The sequence below is a fragment of the Triticum urartu genome, chromosome 5 (genome assembly GCF_003073215.2).
Source record: "Triticum urartu cultivar G1812 chromosome 5, Tu2.1, whole genome shotgun sequence".
In the NCBI taxonomy this organism is placed as follows: Eukaryota; Viridiplantae; Streptophyta; class Magnoliopsida; order Poales; family Poaceae; genus Triticum; species Triticum urartu.
Window position 1 is genome coordinate 392,167,508 of NC_053026.1, and position 12,048 is coordinate 392,179,555.

The 12,048-nt window shown below is 48.1% G+C and overlaps 1 long non-coding RNA gene across 1 annotated transcript; it reads left to right on the forward strand.

Annotated features, from left to right (window-relative positions):
* Positions 1 to 6,406: 6,406 nt before the first annotated feature.
* On the forward strand, positions 6,407 to 8,498 carry LOC125556066. The gene is made up of 2 exons (XR_007304987.1): positions 6,407 to 7,582; positions 8,082 to 8,498. It is a non-coding gene; the product is annotated as an uncharacterized LOC125556066 (long non-coding RNA).
* Positions 8,499 to 12,048: the final 3,550 nt, after the last annotated feature.

The following is a 12,048-nucleotide window of genomic DNA, read 5'->3' on the forward strand; positions in this document are numbered from 1 at the left end:
GGTGTCTATATAAACCGGAGGGTTTAGTCCATAGGACAACAACAATCATACCATAGGCTAGCTTCTAGGGTTTAGCCTCTACGATCTTGTGGTAGATCAACTTTTGTAATACTCATATCATCAAGATAAATCAAGCAGGACGTAGGGTATTACCTCCATTGAGAGGGACCGAACCTGGGTAAACATCGTGTCCCCTGCCTCATGTTACCATCCGGCTTAGACGCACAGTTCGGGACCCCCTACCCGAGATCCGCCGGTTTTGACACCGGCATTGGTGCTTTCATTGAGAGTTCCATTGTGCCGTCACCGTAAGGCTTGATGGCTCTGAGGGAGTCCTAGATTAGGGGGTATCCGGACAGCCGGACTATATCCTTTGGCCGGACTATTGGACTATGAGGATACAAGATTGAAGACTTCGTCCCGTGTCCGAATGGGACTCTCCTTGGTGTGGAAGGCAATCTTGGCAATATGGATATGTAGATCTCCTTCCTTGTAACCGACTCTATGTAACCCTAGCCCCCTCCGGTGTCTATATAAACCGGAGGGTTTTAGTCCGTAGGACAACATACAATCATACCATAGGCTAGCTTCTAGGGTTTAGCCTCTCTGATCTCGTGGTAGATCAACTCTTGTATTACTCATATTATCAAGAATAATCAAGCAGGACGTAGGGTTTTATCTCCATCAAGAGGGCCCGAACCTGGGTAAAACATCGTGTCCCCTATCTCCTGTTACCATCCGCCTTAGACGCACAGTTCGGGACCCCCTATCCGAGATCCGCCGGTTTTGACACGGACATTGGTGCTTTCATTGAGAGTTCCTCTGTGTCGTCATCATTAGGCTTGATGGCTCCTTCGATCATCGATAGCGATGCAGTCCAGGGTGAGACTTTTCTCCCCGGACAGATCTTTGTATTCGGCAGCTTCGCACTGCGGGCCAACTCGCTTGGCCATCTGGAGCAGATCTAAAGTTACGCCCCTGGCCACCAGGTTAGGTTTGGAAGCTTAAACTACACGACCGATATCCGCGGAGACTTGATCTTCGACGGATTCGAGCCCCTGCCGAGTGCGCCACACGGTCACGATGAGCATGATTTAGCTCTACCATCGGACAGTGTTCAGGAGATCGCACCGGCAACCGCTCCGACCCTCAATTCGGAGCCGATTGCGCTATCCACGGACGGGGGGATAGACCCCATCACGGAGGCCGTGTTCTTAGCGGCGATCGAGCCGAGTATCGACCTTACCCTTCACGAGAGCCGTGACGCCAAATTGCCGGATTCTTCCCCGGCCACGGACTCCGAACCGCCTGCGCCCGTGCCTATCGAATCCGACTGGGCGCCGATCATGAAGTTCACCTCCGCGGATATCTTTCAGCACTCGCCTTTCGGCAACATACTGAACTCATTAAGGTCTCTCTCCCTGTCAGGAGAGTCTTGGCCGAACTATGTTCAGCAGGATCAGGATGCGAATGACGAAGAAATTCGCCGCCCACCCACCACCCACTTAGTAGCCACTGTCGACAATTTGACCGACATGCTCGACTTCGACTCCGAAGACATCGACGGTATGGACGACGATGCGGGAGACGAAGAGGAACCACTGCCCACAGGGCACTGGACAGCCACCTCATCATGTGATATATACATGGTGGACACACCCAAAGAAGGCAATGGCGACGAGACAGCGGAGGATGACCCCTCCAAGAAGCAACCCAAGCGCCGACGTCAGCGGCGCCGCCCTAAGTCTCGCCAAAACAAAAACGGTGACACCGGCACATGAGATAATAGCACTCCGGACAGTGCCGAAGACGACAACAATCCCCTCCAGGAAGATTTAGAGCAGGAGGATGGAGAAGCCAGCCCTCCCGAGAGAGCGGCAGATGGAGAGGCGGAGGATGATAATTACATGCCTCCCTCCGAAGACGAGGCAAGCCTCGACGATGATGAATTTGTCATGCCTGAGGATCCCGTCGAACAAGAGCGCTTCAAGCGTCGGCTTATAGCCATGGCAAATAGCCTTAAGAAAAAGCAATAGCAGCTTCAAGCTGATCAAGATTTGCTAGCTGACAGATGGACTGAAGTCCTTGCAGCCGAGGAATATAAACTCGAACGCCCCTCCAGAGTTACCCAAAGCGCAGGTTGCCACCCCGACTGGAGGAGGAAGCACTAAAACCTACATCTCCAACATATGACGCGGCTGATCGGCCACCTCGTGGCCGCGACAAAGAGGCATTTCAGCCAAAAGCTCAGCCCGCACCCCGACGCCACTCAATTAAAAATGTCAAGGTATGGGGAAATACGTCAGACCTGCGAGACGTATTGGAGGACAAAGCAAAACACGCAAGATCGATCTACGGATCACGAGGGCGCGCCACTATGCGAGACGATAACCGTCACGCCGGATACAGTAAAAGTAAATCTGGCCGGGCTGAACACAGCGGACAAGACTCATCTGAGTTGCGTCACGATATAGCCCAGTACAGAGGCGCTGCACACCCCCTATGCTTCACAGACGAAGTAATGGATCACCAAATCCCAGAGGGTTTCAAACCCGTAAATATCGAATCATACGACGGCACAACAGATCCTACGGTATGGATCAAGGACTTCCTCCTGCACATCCACATGGCCCGCGGTGACGATCTACACGCCATCAAATACCTCCCACTCAAACTCAAAGGACCATCTCGGCATTGGCTCAACAGCCTGCCAGCAGAATCCATTGGCTGTTGGAAGATCTGAAAGCCGCATTCCTCGACAACTTCCAGGGCACTTATGTGCGACCACCAGATGCCGATGACTTGAGCCACATAATTCAGCAGTCAGAGGAATCGGCCAGGCAATTCTAGACACAGTTCCTGACAAAGAAAAATCAAATCGTCGACTGTCCGGATGCATAGGCCTTAGCAGATTTTAAGCACAACAACCGCGACGAGTGGCTCGCCCGGCACCTTGGCCAGGAAAAGCTGAAATCTATGGCAGCCCTCACGACACTCATGACCCGCTTTTGCGTGGGAGAGGACAGCTGGCTGGCTCGCAGCAATAACATATCAAAGAACCATGGTACTTCGGATACCAAGGATAGCAATGGCAGGTCACGTCGCAATAAACACAAGCGCTGCATCAACAGCGACAATACCGAGGATACGACAGTCAATGCCGGATTCAAAGGCTCTAAACCCGGTCAGCGGAAAAGGCCATTCAAAAGAAGCACTCCAGGCCCGTCCAGTTTGGACCGTATACTCGGTCGCTCGTGTCAAATACACGACACCCCCGACAAGCCAGCCAACCACACCAACAGGTATTGTTGGGTGTTCAAGCAGGCCGGCAAGTTAAATGCCGAAAACAAAGATAGAGGGTTACATAGCGATGACGAGGAGGAGCCCCGGCTGCCGAACACCGAAGGACAGAAGAGGTTCCCCCCACAAGTGTGGACAGTGAACATGATATACGCAACTCACATCCCCAAGAGGGAGCGGAAGCGTGCGCTAAGGGACGTATATGCGTTGGAGCCAGTCGCCCCAAAGTTCAACCCATGGTCCTCCTGTCCGATCACCTTCGATCACAGGGACCACCCCACTAGTATCCATCATGGCGGATCCGCTGCACTGGTCCTAGATCCAATCATCGACGGATTTCACCTTACTCGAGTCCTTATGGACGGCGATAGCAGCCTAAACCTGCTTTATTAGGACACAGTGCGCAAAATGGGTATAGACCCCTCAAGGATCAAACCCACAAAAACGACCTTCAAAGGCATCATACCGGGTGTAGAGGCCCATTGCACAGGCTCAGTCACACTGGAACTGGTCTTCGGATCCCCGGATAACTTCCGAAGCGAGGAGTTAATCTTTGATATAGTCCCATTCCATAGTGGCTATCATGCACTGCTCGGGAGAACCGCATTTGCGAAATTCAATGCGGTACCGCACTATGCATATCTCAAGCTCAAGATGCCAGGACCTCGGGGGGTCATCACAGTCAACAGAAACACCGAGCGCTCTCTCCACACGGAGGAGCACACTGCGGCCCTCGCAGCAGAAGCGCAAAGCAGCCTCTTAAGGCAATCCACCAGTTCGGCGATTAAAGACCCGGGCACCTTCAAGCGCGTTAGGAGTAATCGGCAACAAGACCGCCTGGCGCGTTCCGATCTCGCATAGCAATGCGGCCCCCACCCCAGTCCTAGCCAAACGGCAAAGTCCAAGCCACCCGTACATAATTACGCATTGAAAATACCATGGGCACAGGTGGGGAGGGGGCACGACTACGGCACGCCCCAAGACGCGACTCAACCGCACTAGGGGCTTCCCGCTTTGTTATTTTTCTCTCTTTCAGGACTTTAATCTATGGAAACCCCGTCCGGCAGTACGATTGCCGGACACACGATGCAACAACCAAGGAGGCAGAAAGCTACGTCGCACCACGGAACTCCCAGGTGCTCTCTGATAACAAGCGAAATACTTGCTTTAAATACCGTTCCTCAGGTTTCCCTTGGAGGGGACATATCAAATAGTCATACTTTTTGCTTATCGTACTACTTGTATCATTCTGCTTCGACGCACCTTTTTGAATAAACAATGCACAACACTAGACTATTACCACATTCTCTATTCTTTCTTCTTATATATATATATATATATATTATTATATGTTCATTCATGACATTCAGCACCGTACACTCTGGTACGGCCAATACGCCAGGGGCTTAAGCGTACCATAATACGGCGTGAGAAGTCCGAACACTTTCGACAGTGCGGCACCCCGAACTTATAGCATTATATGCATCAGCTCCGAATCATGTCTTGGGTCAATAGTTGGGTTTGCCCGGCTCCCATGTTTTGGTACCTTACGTTCCGCTATATCGGCTAAGGTAGCACTGGGAGAACTACTGCGATTGTGCCCCGGTTCATCTGGGCTAAGCACCTCAGTAGAGAAAGCTAAAACTGACTGTCATGATAAGGCGAGAGCTGGTCGCTGTTCGAGAGGTCTCGAGTCCCTAAAGACTTATGCCGCTTAGGGCGAGGAGTCGGCTTTGTCCGGCTTAGGCGTGTATAGCGCCCCGAATTCGGTCCGAATACTAGGGGCTTCGCCAAAATTTAAAATTGTAGACTTCTATGGCTAAGTGAGAGTGATAAAGCATTATAGTACCGATTGCCTTGTTCGTTGTGCTGAGCACCTCCCTCGAAGGACCCAACAATGGGAAAAAGAGTGCTCAGATTTATCCCGAACACCCCAGCACTCGTGGCATGGGGGCAGAAGCCGACGACTGGCCATCTCTCAGATTTGATAAACAGGCCGCACAGAAGGTAATATTTTAAATTCAAACAAGCGTTGCATAGCGACATGAACAAGTTTTCATAATACAGGATCACACGAGCAAGTTTATTCAAAAATTACATCCTTCGCACACTCGTCCGCCACAAGACGGGCACCCTTCAGGACACCCTCATAATACATCTCAGGGTGGCGATGCTCCTTGCCCTGCGGCGGCCCCTCCTTCACCAGCTTCTCGGCGTCCATCTTGGCCCAGTGCACCTTCGCACGGGCAAAGGCCCGGCGCGCACCTTCGATGCAGACGGACCGCTTTATGACCTCCAGCCGTGGGCAGGCATCACAAGCCGCCTCACCAGGCGAAGTAGCTATTGGGAAGGGAGTCGCCAGGCCACATCCGGACTATAAGGCCCCTCATGGCCTGTTCGGCCGCCTTGTGCAGCTCGACCGCCTTGTGCAGCTCGACCAGTTGCTTCAGCTGGTCGCTCATAGGCATCGGGTGTTCGGTCCCAGTATACTGAGACCAGAACAACTTCTCCGTCGAGCTTCCCTCCTCGGCCTGGTAATATTTCGCGGCATCCGACACGCTGCGGGGCAAATCTTCGAATGCTCCTAGAGAGCTCCGGACTCGGGTAAGTAACAAGTAATTTACTTTCACATGCTTGCTTTGCATATTGAATGCCTTACCCGCTATCTTCCTCATCGCCTCAATTTCCTGGAGGGCCTTTTGGGCTTCAGCCTTGGCATGCTTTGTGCTCTCGAGGGCCGCGGCAAGCTCGGACTCTCGCGTCTTCGAGTCAAGCTCCAAAGCCTCGTGCTTCTTCACGAGAGCCTGGAGCTCTTGCTGCACCTCGCCCACCCGTGCCTCTTGTTTTTCCCCTCGGTGCGCTCCTTGGCCGCTTTGTTTTCGGCCTCGGACAGCGCTTGCTTCAGGGTCGCCACTTCGGTCGTGGCCCCTGGCACATCCATGATGATCCTATCATTTCGCAACTGCATCTTATATATATATATATATATATAGAGAGAGAGAGAAGTAGCACTATTCTGATCCCGGGATCAGAATAACTATTTGGATCACGATCAGCATAGGGGCGATCGGACTTTCCTGAGATCCCCGATCGGTAAAACAAAAGAAAAAAAACCACCCACCCGCTAGCCACAACCCCTCCCCTAACCTCCCCCGATCCCATCTGGCCCCTCGCCCCGATGTGCATCGCCGCCGCAGCCTCCCTCCCTGCCCCGTGCCGCCATCGGGCCCCGGCCACCTCCCGCGCCGCTGCCGGGCCCCGGCCACCTCCCCCGCCACCGGCTGGCCCCGGCCACCTACAACGCCGCCATCGGGCCCCTCCCCTGCAGTAATCCAGCCCGAGCGAGCCCATCACCGATTGCTTCTTGCCCCGCGGCGGAGCGCCGCCGCACACCCACCCACAACTACAACTCCCCCGCCCCGCCCACATCGACCACACACGGTGCTCGGTCATGGGGACAACTGAGCGGAGCTCGAGCTCTGGCTCCTCTCTCCTCTTGCGCGCCACCGGCCATTGCACCTCGCCGTGGTACACTCGGCCAAGGGGGCAACCGAGCGACGCCTGAGCTCCGGCTCCTTTCTCCTATTGCACGGGCACCAGCCCTTGCCGCACGCCTTGGTGCACATCCGCGCCCATTGGCCCCTCTCTGCTGGCCCGCCAGCCACTACGGCGGCGCTCCGGCGACCTCTCCACTCCTGTCTGCGTGTTGCGGCATGGACGAACACCTCCTCCCTTCTAATGGCAAAAATGGGGAAAGGAGCAGCTTCAGTTTAAAAAATGTGGCAGCTTCAGTTCAGTTTATAAGAAAGGAGCAAAAAAGAAAGGTTGTTGGGCTCGTTTGTGCAATATGTGCATAAAAATGGGGAAAGTTAAACTTCATTATTATTGCTTGCTCCTCCAGTGGCCGGATCTCGCCACCATGACCACTCAACTCGTGTTGTCGGTGACCTACCAAAGCCTAAGCGACGACCTGTACGAGGTCTAAGCATGAAATTCATGCTTGAATCTTCTCCAAATTGATATTGCCTGCAACGGGGAGGGGCAAGCCTGTAGTCCAGCACTATGAAGGGAGGAACTGCTTCTACTTTTCTTCTGAAATCTCAATGCCATGTCTTGATTTTCAGAGGTAGTTTTTGGTTTGTACCAACCATTTAAGATGGTATCTCATCTGAATGTGGTATGCATGCAGGCCAGCGTTCTCAAGTGGCAGAGCGGAGCCGTTTGCCTAGCGGGTCGAGCAGGTCGTCAAGGGACAGCTCAATGCATATTTCTACAATCAAAGGTAGTTTCTTTGATTTTGCTAAATTGATTCCATTCTTCTGATTTCTTGCAGGAGTTCAATGTATATTACACAAGAAGAAAAAACAAACACTAGGTTGCAGATGTTGTGTTTTGTGATTGTCGTAGGCTGACAGCCAAGACGACGTCCTCCACATTTCCTACCAGCTCCGCCCAATCCCAGCACCGGCGCGACCCTAGTGCGGCGCCTGATTCCGCCATCCCGCATCCGCCTGCATACGCCAGTGTGCCACCACTAATGACCTGCCCGACCCCCCTGGCCTCCTACAAACTGTTGCTGCTCCCTGTACTTTTTTGGATGAAGTTAGGTGATGTAGCTATCTTTGGATGTAGCAACACAACTATGGATATTGTGATGATGCTATTAGTATAGTGTACATACTACAGAGTTACATACGTAATCACGTACTGCTGAAATTGATCTCTAGTAGTACATCTGACAGTGTGTTTTACAACCTTCTCTTTTCGCTTGATCTTGCCAGCACCACTCGACCGAGAAACACGATGACAGTGACACGCTGGGCGAAATTGGAGAGAAGGCAAGGACGAGGCGGAGGAGTTCATGAAGATGGCCAAGGAGAAGACTGACGACGTTGCCGAGGGCGCAAAGGAGACAGTGCAGGAGACCAAGGAGGTGGTGCTCGGCGAGTCCGACGATGACATGTACAAGTTCAAGCAGCGGGTCGAGCAGGGGAGCTACGATCAAAAATAAGTGAGAGGGAGGTGTTCCCTTGGTGTATGTTTGCGCGCAGTCATGGCCTGCCCAAAGCCATTAGCTCTGCAATTTGTATGTCAACCACTAGGCTTGGTATCTGTATGTGTAATGTGATCTTGGTACTATACAACTTGCCACTTCCCGCAGAATAAGTAATATTGAGCTTCTGAATGTTTTTTCTTCTCGTTTGAACTTGGATGCACTTTGCAAGAATGTCACTATATGTTCAACATGGCATTTGCTTTGACATAAAAAATGAATTTGGATGAGTTGCTATAAAATAGAATCTGTGGCAGGTCGAATACAAAAACAACTGAAATGATAATAGTTGGATACAAAAATAGCTGAAGTTCAAAGATAACAAACTGGATAAAAAACCAGGGAAACTGTATCAAAAAAGTATTTGAACAAGAGTTATGTGGCATGTGCAGAATTAGATCAAAAAATAAGAAGATAACAATGAAAGTGTGTGGTGTGTGTGTGTGATGTAGATATAGAGTACTAGCTGGTGGGCATGTTCAGTTGTATCTCCAGGTGCAAAAAACTGGTGTGTTTGTCCACTCCTTTCAATTTCACTGGTTGGTTTTCTCCCAAGTTTATCTCAAAATGCATCAACGCTGTGGAGATTTTCCCTATTTCTAAAAAGTAAAACCAAGAAGGTCAAATTAAAAGAACAGAGCAGTTCGATGCTCATTAAAACTTTTGGATTTTTCTTGTTTTTTAAAAATACCCAAATATTACAAAAGTTAGATTTTCCTCATTTCTAAAAAAATAAGAGAGAAGGCCAACTCAAAATAACAGAGCAGTCTAAAAAAAGTTTATAAAAAATGGATTAAAACAACTAGAAAATTTGAAATAACCGAGAGGTCAAAAAAAATGTAGAAGTTCAAATTTGACAACCCTAAAAGTTCGATTTCAAATAATTGAGAAGGTAAAAAAACTAGAAGTTCAAATTTAAAAACCTAGAAAATTGTTTCCTTATGTAAAACCATATATTTCTAAGAAGTTCAAAGTAAAAAAATTCGAAGGTAAAAAAACTTAGATGTTTTGTCGTTACTAAATAATAAAATGAAGAACTTCAAATAAAAAATGAAAAACAAAAAAAGTTTTAAGAGAATTTTCTCATTTTTAAACCGAAACACACAAAAGTCCAAATTGATAACTGTCGGAAGTTCACGTATTGCATGTTGTGCATTTCTTATGAGAAAAAAATGAAAAAGGCAAAGTTTAAGTGCTCTTCCCTCGGAAGTTCAAAAATTCTTGTTATTAAAGAAAACTCAGATTTTCCTCGTTATTAAAGAATGGAAACAACAAGTTCAAAAATAAAATAACAAGAAGTTCAACTATTAAAAATAGAGCGCTTCAAAATTCATAAAAAAGATTAAGAAATAAAACCACGAAGGCCATATTAAAAAGATGGAGAAGTTCGATGATTATAGAAAATCAGATTTTCCTCGTTATTAAAGAATGGAAACAAGAAGTCCAAAAATAAAATAACAAGAAGTTCAACTATTAAAAATAGAGCGCTTCAAAATTCATAAAAAAAGATTAAGAAAAATCAGATGAAAAATTCATTAAAAAACTCAAATATTTTCACATAACCGAGAGAGGTTCAGGTTGATAACTGCCAGAAGTTCATGTACTACACGGTGTGCATGTTGTATTAAAAAAAGAATAAAAAAGCAAACACTAAAAGTTTTGTTATTGCAAGTTCAAGTCCTTCGTCAGAGAAAGTTAAAAAAATTATTGTGAGAGAGATTTGTACAAAAGAAATATCATTTGTGTAACACTGATGATGTATGAGAAAATTACAAACGAAAATACGTCACAGAAGTTCAACTAAAAACAGCAGGAAGTTCAATTACTACAGTGGATGAATTTTAGATGAAAAACTTTTAAAATCACCGCGAGTATGAAAAAACGATCAACACGGAAAAGTTGCATGTTTACAACAGCTTTCCAACGGTATGTCATTTGCTCAATTCCGGTGAGTGGATGGAGAACTACGAGCAGTGGATGGAGAGCTACGAGCAAAAAAATCACGTGAAAACAGAGTGAAGTTCAGGTACATTCGCCGAGAAGTTCAGGTTCTTCACGCGGTGCATTTTCGAAGAATCTGTTTGCGATGAAGGCAGAACTAATGATCTCGCCATTTTCGAAATTACTTGAAAACAGCTAGGAATCAGAGAAAACCATCAACATGAAAAAGTTCCGCATTTTCCTTAGCTTTTCAGCGGTATATTATTTGCCCCATTCCGATAAAGTTTGTAAAAATTACGCGAAAATACGTTTATAGCCATTTTCAAAATTGACATTAAACCGTAATGAATTAGGAGAAACAATATATATAGAAAAGTTCGCATTTGTTCAAGCTTTCCAACGCCATATCATTTGCTGCATTCGGACGCACGGTTAAAAAATTAGCTCAAAAATACGAACTCGGTAGGACTTGGGCCATTTTCTAAATTACTCTTAAACAACTCAAAATTAAAAAAAACTTTCAAGATGAAAAAGTAGCGCATTTTCATAAGCTTTGCAACGCCATATCATATGCCTCCATTGGGTTAGCCGTTTAGAAATGACATCAAAAAAACGAACTCAGCTGTTCGGTTTATGAAATTTTACGTTTTTTCAAATTACTCTTTAACCATAGGAAATTAGAGAAAACTTTCAACATGTGGAAGGAGCGGTTTTGCAACAGCTTTCCAACGCCATATTATATGCCTCATTCCGACAAACGGTTTAGAAATGCGATCGAAAATACGATTCACATTTTTTGTGCGTAGAAAAAACAGTTTTCAAAACTACTCTTAAACCGCTTATATTTTGCCAAAAATTTAAGTTGGGTCATGATATTGAGGTCCATAGCTTTCCAACGGTATATCGCAAGTCCCATTTGGGCAATGTTGGCGGAAGTTCAACCTAGTTCACAGGGAAGTTCAACGTACTATTAGCGGGGCAGGTCAGGTTGTGATCAGAATATTATTCTGATCCCGTGATCAGAATAGTGTTTATATATATATATATGGACAAGGCATTACTTACCTTTGTTCTACTCGAGCTGCCTCTTGGCAAGGCCGAGCTCTTTCTCGGACCGCTCGAGGTTCTGCTTCAGTACGGCGACCTCCGCAGTCAGTGCGGCAGAGGTCAGCACCGAAGCCTGCATACACATATAGACATACTTATATTAGACTCCTGCAGATATTATTTGATCCTCTATTCGGCTTTTCTTTGTGAACACCAAACAGAGCATCAGGGGCTACTGTCTATGCGGTAATATTTTTCCTATATTTTAAATACTTACCACAAAGCCTGTTAGAAGGCTGGCACAGGCTTCAGTCAGTCTGCTCTTGGCGGACTGAACCTTCTTGATCACCGCACTCATAATAGTGCGGTGCTCTTCGTCGATTGAAGCACCGTGAAGCGCTCCCAGCAGGTGGTCCGGTGCCTCCGGATGGACAGAGGTCACCGGCACAGACGGCTTGCCCCTCTTGGAAGGGGGCCGCCTGCCAGAGTCCGGAACCACTGGAGGTTCCGGTGCGGTGTTCGGCTGAGCGCCGAACTTGGAGCCCCTGGGAGCCTTGCTCCCTTTGCTCCTGGAGTCTGGAAGGTCGCCTTGAGGCGCCTCTGGGACTATCTCCCCTCGGTTCGGTGCCCCTTGAGACAATACCTCGACATTGTCCATAGGGCGAGGAGAGGAGGTGGATGGAAGTGGATCGCTATCCATATCCGAC